The following is a 14560-nucleotide window of genomic DNA, read 5'->3' as shown; positions in this document are numbered from 1 at the left end:
GGGAAGCAGACTTCCTCAGCAGGCACGACCTCCACCCGGGAGAGTGGGGACTTCATCAAGAAGTCTTCACGCAGGTTGCAAGTCGGTGGGAACTGCCACAGGTGGACATGATGGCATACCGCCTCAACAAAAAACTACAGAGGTATTGCGCCAGGTCAAGAGACCCTCAGGCGATAGCTGTGGACGCACTGGTGACGCCGTGGGTGTTCCAGTCGGTCTATGTATTTCCTCCTCTTCCTCTCATACCCAAGGTGCTGAGAATCATAAGAAAAAGAGGAGTGAGAACAATACTCATTGTTCCGGATTGGCCAAGAAGGACTTGGTATCCAGATCTGCAAGAAATGCTCACAGAGGACCCATGGCCTCTGCCTCTAAGACAGGACTTGTTGCAACAGGGGCCCTGTCTGTTCCAAGACTTACCACGGCTGCGTTTGACGGCATGGCGGTTGAACGCCGGATCCTAGCAGAAAAAGGCATTCCGGATGAAGTTATTCCTACGCTGATAAAGGCTAGGAAGGACGTGACGGCTCAACACTATCACCGTATATGGCGAAAATATGTGGCTTGGTGTGAGGCCAGGAATGCCCCTACGGATGAATTCCAGCTGGGCCGTTTCCTTCACTTCCTACAGTCGGGAGTGACTTTGGACCTAAAATTTGGTTCCATTAAGGTCCAGATTTCGGCCCTATCCATTTTCTTTCAAAAAGAGCTGGCTTCTCTGCCTGAAGTTCAGACGTTTGTAAAGGGAGTGCTGCATATTCAGCCCCCTTTTGTGCCTCCAGTGGCACCTTGGGATCTTAACGTGGTGTTGAGTTTCCTGAAATCACACTGGTTTGAACCACTCAAAACGGTGGAATTGAAATATCTCACGTGGAAGGTGGTCGTGCTATTAGCCTTGGCTTCGGCTAGGCGTGTGTCAGAATTGGCGGCTTTGTCACATAAAAGCCCTTATCTGGTTTTCCATGCGGATAGAGCAGAATTGCGGACCCGCCCACAATTTCTGCCGAAAGTGGTTTCATCCTTTCATATAAACCAACCTATTGTGGTGCCTGTGGCTACTACTGACTTGGAGGATTCCGAGTCACTGGATGTGGTCAGGGCTTTGAAGATTTATGGAGCCAGAACGGCGAAGGTCAGGAAAACAGAATCTTTGTTTATCCTGTATGCTTCCAACAAGCTTGGGGCGCCTGCTTCAAAGCAAACTATTGCTTGCTGGATCTGTAACACGATTCAGCAGGCTCATTCTGCGGCTGGGTTGCCGCGGCCTAAATCAGTTAAGGCCCATTCCACAAGGAAGGTGGGCTCTTCTTGGGCGGCTGCCCGAGGGGTCTCGGCATTACAGCTTTGCCGAGCGGCTACTTGGTCAGGTTCAAACACCTTTGCAAAGTTCTACAAGTTTGATACCCTGGCTGAGGAGGACCTTGTGTTTGCTCAATCGGTGCTGCAGAGTCATCTGCACTCTCCCGCCCGTTTGGGAGCTTTGGTATAATCCCCATGGTCCTTACGGAGTCCCCAGCATCCACTAGGACGTTAGAGAAAATAAGATTTTACAAACCGTATAATCTATTTCTCGTAGTCCGTAGTGGATGCTGGGCGCCCGTCCCAAGTGCGGACTTCTTCTGCAATGCTTGTATATAGTTATTGCTTAAATAAGGGTTATGTTATAGTTGCATCAGGGTTGATCTGATGCTCTGTTGTTCATACTGTTAACTGGGTAAAGTTATCACAAGTTATACGGTGTGATTGGTGTGGCTGGTATGAGTCTTACCCTGTATTCCCAAAATCCTTTCCTTGTACTGTCAGCTCTTCCGGGCACAGTTTCTCTAACTGAGGTCTGGAGGAGGGACATAGAGGGAGGAGCCAGAGCACACCAGAATCTAAATTCTTTCTTAAAGTGCCCATGTCTCCTGCGGAGCCCGTCTGTTCCATGGTCCTTACGGAGTCCCCAGCATCCACTACGGACTACGAGAAATGGATTTACCGGTAAGTAAAATCTTATTTTTTTTCCCTCTTGCATCCATAAGGGATATTGGGGGTATCTAGTATGACGGGGGTATAGACGGGGTCCAAAGGATGCCGGTGCACTTTAAATTTCTTCACTGGGTGTTCTGGCTCCTCCTCTTTATGCCCCCTCCCACAGGCAGTTTAGAAAAAAGTGCCCTCAGGAGAGGATGCACATCTCTGCAGCTCCAGAGAGATTTCTTCAATTTCTTTTAAACTTTTATTTTCGGTATGCTATTTAAGCAGCAGCATACCTGCACCGTGGGAGTTGGGAGGGGCGGTCACCAGCCTTGCGAGGTGTCAGAGCCGCTTCCCCGCTGCAGGACCACCATCCTGAGAGGTTGTTTATTCAGCTGGGCACTGCACCTTGTTTGTCACAATCGCAGCACGACACACCCCACATGAGGTTTTCACTTTTTTTTTTTTTTTCTTCATTCCCCCACCCCTGCTTTTTCATACTTTACGATGCACGCTGACTACAATTGGTAACGGTAACCTGTGCCGAACGCAGCCGCAGCGGAGCGAGGCACCTTGCCCGAAGCATGGCGAGCAATCACGATGCACTATTTGGGGATCCCGGTCACTGTACGGAGAAGACGACACCAAAAAAAGTGAAAAAACTGAAGTCGACCTTCTGTCATGTCGACCTAGAAACCATGTCGACCAATAAAGTTGGACCTAGACACTGTCGACCTAAGTGTGGTCGACCTTGCATACCACGCCCGGATCAACAAGGTTCTGGAAACAGGATGTTGGCTGCACATTCATGCTGCAAATCTCCTGTTCCCAAACAAAAATATAGGGCCAAATGTAATAGAGTGAGAGTTTCAGAAAGTGAGAGATTTGGTAAGGTTTTTCAGCTTTTCCAAAGTGACAATCATTTACACAGCAAGATCAACCTGGTTTTGCAGTGTAAATGATTGCCACTTTAAAAAAAACTGAAAATCCTTACCAAATCTCTCACTTTCTGAAACTCTCACTCTGTTGATCTTGCTGTGTAAATACATTTTGGCCCATTATTTATAAAGCAAACCAATTCACTGGCTGCTTCCAATACTGGCGCTCTATATAAAAGTATTTTTTATATATATATATATATATATATATATATATATATATATAGTGTTTAAACCACTTACACCACTTTCTCCTACTAATCGGAGACACCAATTGCTATCTGGGTATAACAATTACAAAGAATGAACAAGAAGAAAAAGGCTAACTGTACTGAATTAGGGGTCTATTCATGAAGCAGTGAAAAGAGTGGAGAAGTGAGCCTGTAGACAAGTTACCCATGGCAACCAATCAGCTGCTCCGTTCAATTGTATAGTGTACAAATTATAAATGTTACTTCATGCTGATTGGTTGCCATGGGCAACTTCTCCACTGGCTCACTTCTCCGCTCTTTTCACTGCTTCATGAATAGATCCCTTAGTGTTGATGTTACCAATATTAAACAGGTTATCTGCTTTTTAACATAAAACACATGCAAGGCTTTTCCTTACCGAAAACATTTATTGCCATTAAACAAACATTAAAATGTCAATTACACATATTAATATCACTCGTGAAGGTAAATAGAAAAATAGATTATACTTTTGCTGCAGGAATAACATATCCCAATATAGATCAATAAGTAAACTGGTACAGGTCGTTAATTTGAGTGACCGTTACCTTGTCACTTTGAATCACTCTGGCCATTCTCGTGTGACCTGACAAAGCTTTTTGCTTATGTAACTACCACTCACTGGAGGTGTTTTTTATTATGTGAACTATTCTCTGTGAGTTCTAGAGATATTTGTGCGTGAAAACACCAGACAAATCATCATTTTCTGAGAGACTCAAACCAACATGTCTGACACCATCCATCATTGCATGATCAAAGACCTACTTCTTTTCTATTCTGGTGGTTTATTTGAACAACAACTGAACCTCTTGATCATTTATGCATCTATTTGCTGTCACAAGATTGGCTGATTATTATTTCTTTATTTATTAATGAGTGGGTGTGCCTAATAAAGTGTGGACTGAAAGTATATTACAGAAAAGGTGCCCATGAGAAACTACTGCAATGCTCCATGGCGGGGAAGATGCCAGGGAGTAAAATTTTGATATTGGATGGAAATGTGTTAAGCTCTTTCAAAATTATAACAAATTGTGACATTTAAGCTACTGATGCAACTTTAACTTGGTACATAACTTTAATCTGTTGTTATGTCTATAGATGAACATCACAATACATAAATATAAGGTGTGGGTATTAACCACTTAACTAATATTTTTTTCCAAAGCACATTCAGAAATAGTTTTTTTTTTTTTTTTTTTTTTTTTTAATTGGGATAAGAACATCTATTTAAAACATATCCATCATGATTTTATTTAAAGAAAAATATATATATTTTTTAATTTATGTTGGCTAAGATATTGGACTATCAATGATCAGAACATCGTGAACTGGCATTTTTCCAGCTTTTGCTACTCTCTCCAGCAGTCCTGTATACAAAGGGGTCTGCTGATGTTATTGCACTAATCCCAGACGGCTGCAGAGATGGGCAGGTGGCGGGTATATACAAGGACGTTGCTGCTCATTTTACACTTCTCCGGCGTCTGTAAAGAGGAGCAGGTGCCGGACATATAGCGGGTGCTGCTGCTTACTTCTCTGGCGCCTTCAGAGAAGAGCAGACCTCGTGCACACACAGAGGGTTTCGGGCAGTTGCATTAGATTTCCCCAGTGACTGCACCTCTCTACAGCCACTGAATAGGGGTGCTGTTGGGCAGGTCGATCACTGCACACAGCAGTGAACCTTCTGACACTGTGGGCGGAGTCTTGGGAGCGGATGTGCCGGGAAGTCCCTCTGAGACTGGCGGCTGCTGGAAGACACTTTTCCAGCAGCTGCACAGTGGGCTTCTCTGACTGGTTGCATCAGATGCAACCATGTCAGGCAAAGCCCAGCCTGGTGTGGTCGCATCTAATACGACCGGTCCAGGCAAATGGTTTAATAACGAGACTAATGCTATAATTTACATTTAATTATAAACTACAGTTAAAACCCTGTTTCCTTCTTTGTACTCCCTTCATCTGCACACAACTGCATTTTTATTTTCTATTGGAAAAGTCTTAGCTAATTATATGTTAGCTGTCTCAACAGCTTCGTTATTTTCTTCTTAACCACAGTAACTGATGCAAAATGGGTTCCCTTGAGTACAGATTTGACTAGGGAAAAGAAAGAAGTCACATGATGCTAGGTTGGCAAGTGTGGAGGCTGTTTTAACACTGCAATTTATTTCTTTACCAAAAACTGCTTCCTGTTCTGATAGAGGATGATTCTTACCCACAAAGTTTTTAGAACATTTTTGGAGTAATGTTGATTAACTGTTGCACCTTCTGGTACCCAGTCTGCCAAAATATCATCCTTGATATCAAAGAAACCAATTAACATGGCTTTGAATTTGGATTTGTTTTGACATTCCTTTTTTCATCATTGGTGATGATGGTGTTTTCCAGTGCGTAGACTGGCATTTTGTCTTAGGATCGTACTGGAAGATCAGTGTTTGGTCACGGGTAATAACTATCGACTTTATTCCAAAATATCTGTACAAATCCAATTTTTTATTTTCTTTTTGCTCGCAGTTAGAAGCCTTAGAACCATCTTGACTCAAACTTTTTAATGTTAAGATCTTGATGCAAAACTTGCCTAACCGTTTCTTCGTCAATGTTTTACCATTTCTGCTATCCTTCTGATGCTGAGTTGGTCAGTTCAAACAAATTTTTTGATGTGCAAGGCCCTCCTGGGACGTACGTTATCTTCAACATTCTCACAACCGTCACTAAATCTTTGGGCCACTCAAACTCATGTGCACATGACTTACAATCTGCCCTCTTAGCCTCTGTTAGCATACGGAAAGATTTGTTTGGCGCTTTATTAAATTTAACTAAAGTTTGTTAACACGTTGCTCTACTTTTGAACAAAGCTTTTTTACGACACATGGGAAAAATAGAACTTCTTCAAACGTGAGAGGGGTTTAACATTACAAAACCGTTTGGGATAGTTTAAGGTCAGTGTTACCCCACTTCCTTTTAACTCACGCAGTATGGTTTATTTTTTTACAAGTACAGTCTCGTTTTTTAATATCCACACTTGTACATTTGTATTTTTTGCCTTCTGCATAATTTCTAATTAATGGTTTTTCCTTGCAAGAAATATAGAGCACATACTTACTGAACACTCTCCCCTATGTTTAGAACAAGTAGATTAAATATTTGTACATTGAGTTATGTGATTCTGTTTTCAGTTTTTGTTGCATGTTTGTTAATCCTTAAACATCTTTTGAGTGGTTGAGTAAAGTAATGCTAGCATATTTGTATTGGGCCTGTGATGGAATTTTACTCATTGTTTTAACTTATTGTGCATAGAAATTATTTAACTGGCTAATTTGTTTCCATAAACTGCTCAGAAATTGTCAGGGTTTTTTTATGAGTGAATTAGGTCAAGAACATGTTTTTAAAACTTATCCAGAATTTTATTAAGCATAATTGGTAAAATGTTGTTTTTTTCAAACAACGGAACAACAGTATTGTCAACATCGCAACCTTGATTTTCTCAGCCAGCAGGTACACACTAGGGCAGTGATGGCTAACCTTGACACTCCAGCTGTTGTTGAACTACATATGCCAGCATGCCCTGCTACAGTTTTGTTATTTGGCCATGCTAAAACTGATGCAGGGCATGCTGGGTTGTGTAGTTCAACAACAGCTGGAGTGTCAAGGTTAGCCATCACTGCACTAGGGGTCCGAGGGAGGGTTAATTTAAATTTCCCCAGCAACTGCTAATGTCTGCAGCCACTGGGTGGGGGGTTCTGCTGTGCTGACTGATCACTGGGGGCTGGGAGGTCCCTCTGAGAGCTGCAGCTGTGGTAAGATACTCTTCCTGTAGCTGCCCACGCTGTATTTCTGACTGGTCGTACTGTTTCGACCAGATCAGATAACGCACAGCCTAGTGTGGTCGCAAACTATTCAAACACACCAAGGCAAGTGGTTAAGGAGCACTAAACTGCGTTTGTCTGTGTTGTGAGCAGGTATACGAGTGTTAGAGTTATGCTTTTATATGTTCTGTCTTTGGATAAAGACATTTTTATTTCTTTTTCTTTTTTTCTTTTTATGTTACAAAAGGTATCACATCAACCAGCATTAAGTAAGGGAGGAAATGTACGTTTTAATTGAGATGCAGTCAAAATACCAGCTGTCGGGATCCTGGCGTTGAGGAGACCAATGCTGGAATCCCGACAGCCAGAATCCTGATCACCGCCGGATATTCCCACTCGCGAGTTAAGCGAGCCACCAGGCCCGAAGCAAGCCCGTGAGGCGAGTCGCTGCCGGGAGTCTGACAGATGGGATGCCGCTGTCAGTATACTGACAGCCGGCATCCAGTCTGCCGATAATTTCTTTCACATTGGGTGTAAATAATACTGTTGCTTTACAAATGACCTTACTTGGCCTTTAAGCAAGGTATGCTGTAAGAATCTTAATTTTTCAAAGGGAAGTTGATTCACTTAACAAACCTTTTTAGGTTTATTAAATTGCGGAGATCAGAGTGCTAAGATTATGCTTAATAAATCCTAATCTGACATCTGTATGACACAGTGAGACCTAAAAGGAAACATTGCACAGACTACGGCAATAATGAAGAGGTTTACAATGAGCGGAATCACTATACCAGGGTAAATGAACTAGTTCCACTTCCCTGGATTTACGGTCTGTTTAAACGTTCAAGCTATTCCCTGCACACTTATATACTCATGGTGTGCGTATGGGTCACATGGGATTTGACGTCTTTCTAATCTCCCTTGATTGATGATTATTTTGTGCTGAAATATTGCAATTTGCCATATAAAATAATCTGTTTCTGAAGGAAACAAATTTAGAAAGATATGTACAGCGCATGTATTTTTCATCACAAGAAGAACTTGTTTCCTGTTTTTTTTGTTTATTTTAGAACTTTATGGGAAAAGCATGTGTCTCCCAAACTTACTGATTAGGATACATTTCCTTGATAAAACCCTGTGTATAATAGCTGAAATGCCAGAGTATAAGTATATAATATACGTCATTACACTGTAACTGTAAAAATCTGGTGTCTTAATTCACTACTACATGACTATCTTCTTCAGAATAATTTTGTTTATCTTTATCCTTTTGGTTTTCTAAATATGAACATTGTTATCCTTTAATGAAATTCAATTTACAATTATGATGTAGCATTAACTAGTTTCTCCTAAGATTAGTTGCATAAAATGGATCATTGATTTTGGCCCTTGAAGCTATGAGGAGTAAGAACCATGTTTACACACTTGCTTGACATGGTTGCATAGTTTGCGACCATACCAGGCTGTGTGTCATCTGACCTGGTCGCAAACAATGCAACAAGTCAAACGCAAAGTGGCCAGCTTCTGGAAGATATTCGTCAAGCAGCCGCCAATCACAGAGGGACCTCTCTGCATCCTGCACTCTAACCCACTGTGCTGATCAGTCAGCACAGCAGGACCCCCCCATCTGGTGTCTACATAGATGAGCACCCACCCAGGAAATGTAAATGAATCACCCCTCAGCCCCCTGGTGTGCATGTGGCTGAGCAGCCACTGGAAAATCCAAGTTTTGATGGTTGTGATGTTCCAATGATCTGATGGGGATAGTCGTGACGTTTGAAATAACAATATTTCTCTAACGTCCTAGTGGATGCTGGGGACTCCATAAGGACCATGGGGAATAGACGGGCTCCGCAGGAGACAGGGCACTTTAAGAAAGAATTTGGATTCTGGTGTGCTCTGGCTCCTCCCTCTATGTCCCTCCTCCAGATCTCAGTTTGAATCTGTGCCCGGACGAGCTGGGTGCGGTTTAGTGAGCTCTCCTGAGCTTGCTATAAGAAAGTATTTTGTTAGGTTTTTTATTTTTAGGGAGATCTGCTGGCAACAGGTTCCCTGCATCGTGGGACTGAGGGGAGAGAAGCAGCCCTACTCTCTGAAGATAGGTCCTGCTTCTTAGGCTACTGGACACCATTAGCTCCAGAGGGATCGTACACAGGATCTCACCCTTTGTCGTCCGATCCCGGAGCCGCGCCGCCGTCCCCCTCGCAGAGCCGGAAGACAGAAGCCGGGTGAAAGAAGCAAGAAGACTTCAAAATCGGCAGCAGAAGACTCCAGTCTTCACTGAGGTAGCGCACAGCACTGCAGCTGTGCGCCATTGCTCCCACACTACACCCACATACTCCGGTCACTGTAGGGCGCAGGGGGGGAGCGCCCTGGGCAGCAATTAGGACCTCTTGGCAAAAGTTGGACATATATACAGTTGGGCACTGTATATATGTATGAGCACCCGCCATAATATTGTACAGAAACGCGGGACAGAAGCCCGCCGCTGAGGGGGCGGGGCTTCTTCCTCAGCACTCACCAGCGCCATTTTTTCTCCACAGCTCCGCTGAGAGGAAGCTCCCCAGGCTCTCCCCTGCAGATTCACGGTAGAAGAGGGTAAAAAGAGAGGGGGGGGGCACATAAATTAGACGCAAAAACATAATATACAGCAGCTACTGGGTTAACACTAAGTTACTGTGTGATTCCTGGGACATATAGCGCTGGGGTGTGTGCTGGCATACTCTCTCTCTCTCCAAAGGGCCTTGTGGGGGAACGGTCTTCAAAAAGGGCATCCCCTGTGTGTGTGGTGTGTCGGTACGCTTGTGTCGACATGTTTGACGAGGAAGGCTGTGTGGAAGCAGAGCGGGAGCAAATGAATGTGGTGACGGCGCCGACACCTGATTGGATGGATATGTGGAAGGTTTTAAATGATACTGTTAATTCCTTGCATAAAAGGTTGGATAAAGTTGAAACCTTAGGACAGTCGGGGTCTCAGCCCATGCCTGATCATATGTCGCCTAGGCCGTCAGGGTCTCAGAAGCGCCCACTATCCCAAATTGTTGACACAGATACCGACATGGATTCCGACTCCAGTGTCGATTACGATGATGCAAAGTTACAGCCTAAATTGGCTAAAGCCATCCGTTATATGATTATAGCAATGAAGGATGTGTTGCACATCACAGAGGAAACCCCAGTTCCTGACAAGAGGGTTCATATGTATGGGGAAAAAAGGCAGGAGGTGACCTTTCCCCCTTCACATGAGCTAAATGAGTTATGTGAAAAGGCTTGGGAATCTCCAGATAAAAAACTGCAGATTTCCAAACGGATGCTTATGGCGTATCCTTTCCCGCCAACGGACAGGTTACGCTGGGAATCCTCCCCTAGGGTGGACAAAGCTCTAACACGCTTATCCAAGAGGGTAGCCCTGCCGTCACAGGATACGGCCACCCTAAAAGATGCTGCGGATAGAAAGCAAGAGGGTACCCTGAAGTCCATTTATACACATTCAGGTACCTTACTAAGGCTGGCAATTGTGTCGGCCTGGGTGTGTAGTGCTGTAGCAGCATGGACGGATACCTTATCTGAGGAACTTGATACCTTAGACAAGGATACTATATTAATGACCCTGGGGCATATAAAAGACGCTGTCCTATATATGAGAGATGCTCAAAGAGACATTAGCCTACTGGGCTCTAGAATAAATGCAATGTCGATTTCTGCCAGAAGGGTCTTGTGGACTCGGCAATGGACAGGCGATGCCGACTCAAAAAGGCACATGGAGGTTTTACCTTACAAGGGTGAGGAATTGTTTGGGGAGGGTCTCTCGGACCTGGTCTCCACAGCTACTGCTGGAAAGTCAAATTTTTTGCCATATGTTCCCTCACAACCTAAGAAAGCACCGTATTACCAAATGCAGTCCTTTTCGATCACAAAAAGGCAAGAAAGTCCGAGGTGCGTCCTTTCTTGCCAGAGGCAGGGGCAGAGGAAGGAAGCTGCACAACACAGCTAGTTCCCAGGAACAGAAGTCCTCCCCGGCTTCCACTAAATCCACCGCATGACGTGGGGCTCCACAGGCGGAGCTAGGCCCGGTGGGGGCGCGTCTCCGAAATTTCAGCCACAAGTGGGTTCACTCCCAGGTGGATCCCTGGGCAATAGAGATTGTGTCTCAGGGATACAAGCTGAAATTCGAAAAGATGCCCCCTCACCGATACCTCAAATCGGCCCTGCCAGCTTCCCCCTTAGAGAGGGAAATAGTGTTAGCTGCAATTCACAAATTGTATCTTCAGCAGGTGGTGGTCAAGGTTCCCCTCCTTCAACAAGGGAAGGGTTATTATTCGACCATGTTTGTGGTACCGAAACCGGACGGTTCGGTCAGACCCATATTGAATTTAAAATCCCTGAACATATACCTAAAAGGGTTCAAGTTCAAGATGGAATCGCTCAGAGCGATCATCGCAAGCCTGGAAGGGCGAGCTTTTATGGTGTCTCTGGACATAAAGGATGCATACCTTCATGTCCCCATTTATCCACCTCATCAGGCGTACCTCAGATTTGTGGTACAGGATTGTCATTACCAATTCCAGACGTTGCCGTTTGGTCTCTCCACGGCACCGAGAATATTTACCAAGGTAATGGCGGAAATGATGGTGCTTCTGCGAAAGCAAGGGGTCACAATTATCCGATACTTGGACGATCTCCTCATAAAGGCGAGTTCCAGAGAGCAGTTGCTGATCAGCGTAGCACGCTCTCGGGAAGTGTTACAACAGCACGGCTGGATTCTAAATATTCCAAAGTCGCAGTTGATTCCTACGACTTGTCTGCCCTTCCTGGGCATGATTCTGGACACAGACCAGAAGAGGGTTTATCACCCGATGGAGAAGGCTCAGGAGCTCATGACACTGGTCAGAGACCTATTAAAACCAAAACAGGTGTCGGTGCATCACTGCACGCGAGTCCTGGGAAAGATGGTGGCATCATACGAGGCCATTCCCTTCGGCAGGTTCCATGCGAAGACCTTTCAATGGGATCTGTTGGACAAGTGGTACGGATCACATCTTCAGATGCATCGGCTGATCACCCTATTCCCCAGGGCCAGGGTGTCTCTCCTGTGGTGGCTGCAGAGTGCTCACCTCCTCGAGGGCCGCAGATTCGGCATTCAGGACTGGGTCCTGGTGACCACGGATGCAAGCCTCCGAGGGTGGGGGGGGCAGTCACACAGGGAAGAAATTTCCAAGGTCTGTGGTCAAGTCAGGAGACTTGCCTTCACATCAACATCCTGGAACTAAGGGCCATATACAACACCCTACGTCAAGCGGAGACCCTGCTTCGCGACCAATCGGTTCTGATTCAGTCAGACATCACCGCAGTGGCTCATGTAAACCGCCAAGGCGGCACAAGGAGCAGGGTGGCGATGGCGGAAGCCACCAGAATTCTTCGCTGGGCGGAGAATCACGTAAGCGCACTGTCAGCAGTGTTCATTCCGGAAGTGGACAACTGGGAAGCAGACTTCCTCAGCAGGCACGACCTCCACCCGGGAGAGTGGGGACTTCATCAAGAAGTCTTCACGCAGATTGCAAGTCGGTGGGAACTGCCACAGGTGGACATGATGGCATCCCGCATCAACAAAAAGCTACAGAGGTATTGCGCCAGGTCAAGAGACCCTCAGGCGATAGCTGTAGACGCACTAGTGACACCGTGGGTGTTCCAGTCGGTTTATGTATTTCCTCCTCTTCCTCTCATACCCAAGGTGCTAAGAATCATAAGAAAAAGAGGAGTGAGAACAATACTCATTGTTCCGGATTGGCCAAGAAGGACTTGGTATCCAGATCTGCAAGAAATGCTCACAGAGGACCCATGGCCTCTGCCTCTAAGACAGGACTTGTTGCAACAAAGGCCCTGTCTGTTCCAAGACTTACCGCGGCTGCGTTTGACGGCATGGCGGTTGAACGCCGGATCCTAGCGGAAAAAGGCATTCCGGATTAGGTTATTCCTACGCTGATAAAGGCTAGGAAGGATGTGACGGCTAAACATTATCACCGTATATGGCGAAAATATGTTGCTTGGTGTGAGGCCAGGAATGCCCCCACGGAGGAATTCCAGCTGGGCCGTTTCCTTCACTTCCTACAGTCGGGAGTGACTTTGGGCCTAAAATTGGGTTCCATTAAGGTCCAGATTTCGGCCCTGTCTATTTTCTTTAAAAAAGAACTGGCTTCTCTGCCTGAAGTTCAGACGTTTGTAAAGGGAGTGCTGCATATTCAGCCCCCTTTTGTGCCTCCGGTGGCACCTTGGGATCTTAACGTGGTGTTGAGTTTCCTGAAGTCACACTGGTTTGAGCCACTAAAAACCGTGGAGTTAAAATATCTCACGTGGAAGGTGGTCATGCTGTTAGCCTTGGCTTCGGCTAGGCGTGTGTCAGAATTAGCGGCTTTGTCACATAAAAGCCCCTATCTGGTTTTCCATATGGACAGGGCAGAATTGCGGACCCGTCCACAATTTCTGCCAAAAGTGGTGTCATCTTTTCATATGAACCAACCTATTGTGGTGCCTGTGGCTACTCGTGACTTGGAGGATTCCGAGTTACTAAATGTGGTCAGGGCTTTGAAGGTTTATGTAGCCAGAATGGCTAGAGTCAGGAAAACAGAATCTTTGTTTATCCTGTATGCATCCAACAAGCTGGGTGCTCCTGCTTCAAAGCAAACTATTGCTCGCTGGATCTGTAACACGATTCAGCAGGCTCATTCTGCGGCTGGATTGCCGCTGCCAAAACCAGTAAAAGCCCACTCCACAAGGAAGGTAGGCTCTTCTTGGGCGGCTGCTCGAGGGGTCTAGGCATTACAGCTTTGCTGAGCAGCTTCTTGGTCAGGTTCGAACACTTTTGCAAAGTTCTACAAGTTTGATACCCTGGCTGAGGAGGACCTTGTGTTTGCTCATTCGGTGCTGCAGAGTCATCTGCACTCTCCCGCCCGTTTGGGAGCTTTGGTATAATCCCCATGGTCCTTACGGAGTCCCCAGCATCCACTAGGACGTTAGAGAAAATAAGATTTCACTTACCGGTAAATCTATTTCTCGTAGTCCGTAGTGGATGCTGGGCGCCCGTCCCAAGTGCGGACTTCTTCTGCAATACTTGTATATAGTTATTGCTTAAATAAGGGTTATGTTATAGTTGCATCAGGGTTGATCTGATGCTCTGTTGTTGTTCATACTGTTAACTGGGTAAGTTTATCACAAGTTATACGGTGTGATTGGTGTGGCTGGTATGAGTCTTGCCCTGGATTCCAAAATCCTATCCTTGTACTGTCAGCTCTTCCGGGCACAGTTTCTCTAACTGAGGTCTGGAGGAGGGACATAGAGGGAGGAGCCAGAGCACACCAGAATCCAAATTCTTTCTTAAAGTACCCTGTCTCCTGCGGAGCCCGTCTATTCCCCATGGTCCTTACGGAATCCCTAGCATCCACTACGGACTACGAGAAATAGATTTACCTGTAAGTAAAATCTTATTTTTACAAATGTTAAAGATATGTTCTTGACCTAATTCAATCATTAAAAAAAAAAAAAAAACAATTTCAGAGCGGGTTTTTTTTTTTTTTGGGTAAAAAAATGTCTCCTGATTTGTAATCCCGTTTTTACTCCAGTGTTTAGAGAGAAATAGGCC

General features: G+C 45.2%; 1 protein-coding gene across 1 annotated transcript in view; it reads left to right on the top strand.

Annotated features, from left to right (window-relative positions):
- LOC134910021 (ras-related protein Rab-4A) overlaps nt 1–14560 on the top strand; it is a 308271-nt gene that overhangs the window by 74391 nt on the left and 219320 nt on the right. The window lies entirely within an intron of this gene.

This window comes from Pseudophryne corroboree, chromosome 4 (assembly GCF_028390025.1).
Source record: "Pseudophryne corroboree isolate aPseCor3 chromosome 4, aPseCor3.hap2, whole genome shotgun sequence".
Lineage (NCBI taxonomy): Eukaryota > Metazoa > Chordata > Amphibia > Anura > Myobatrachidae > Pseudophryne > Pseudophryne corroboree.
This window is presented reverse-complemented; position numbering and strand designations above follow the sequence as displayed.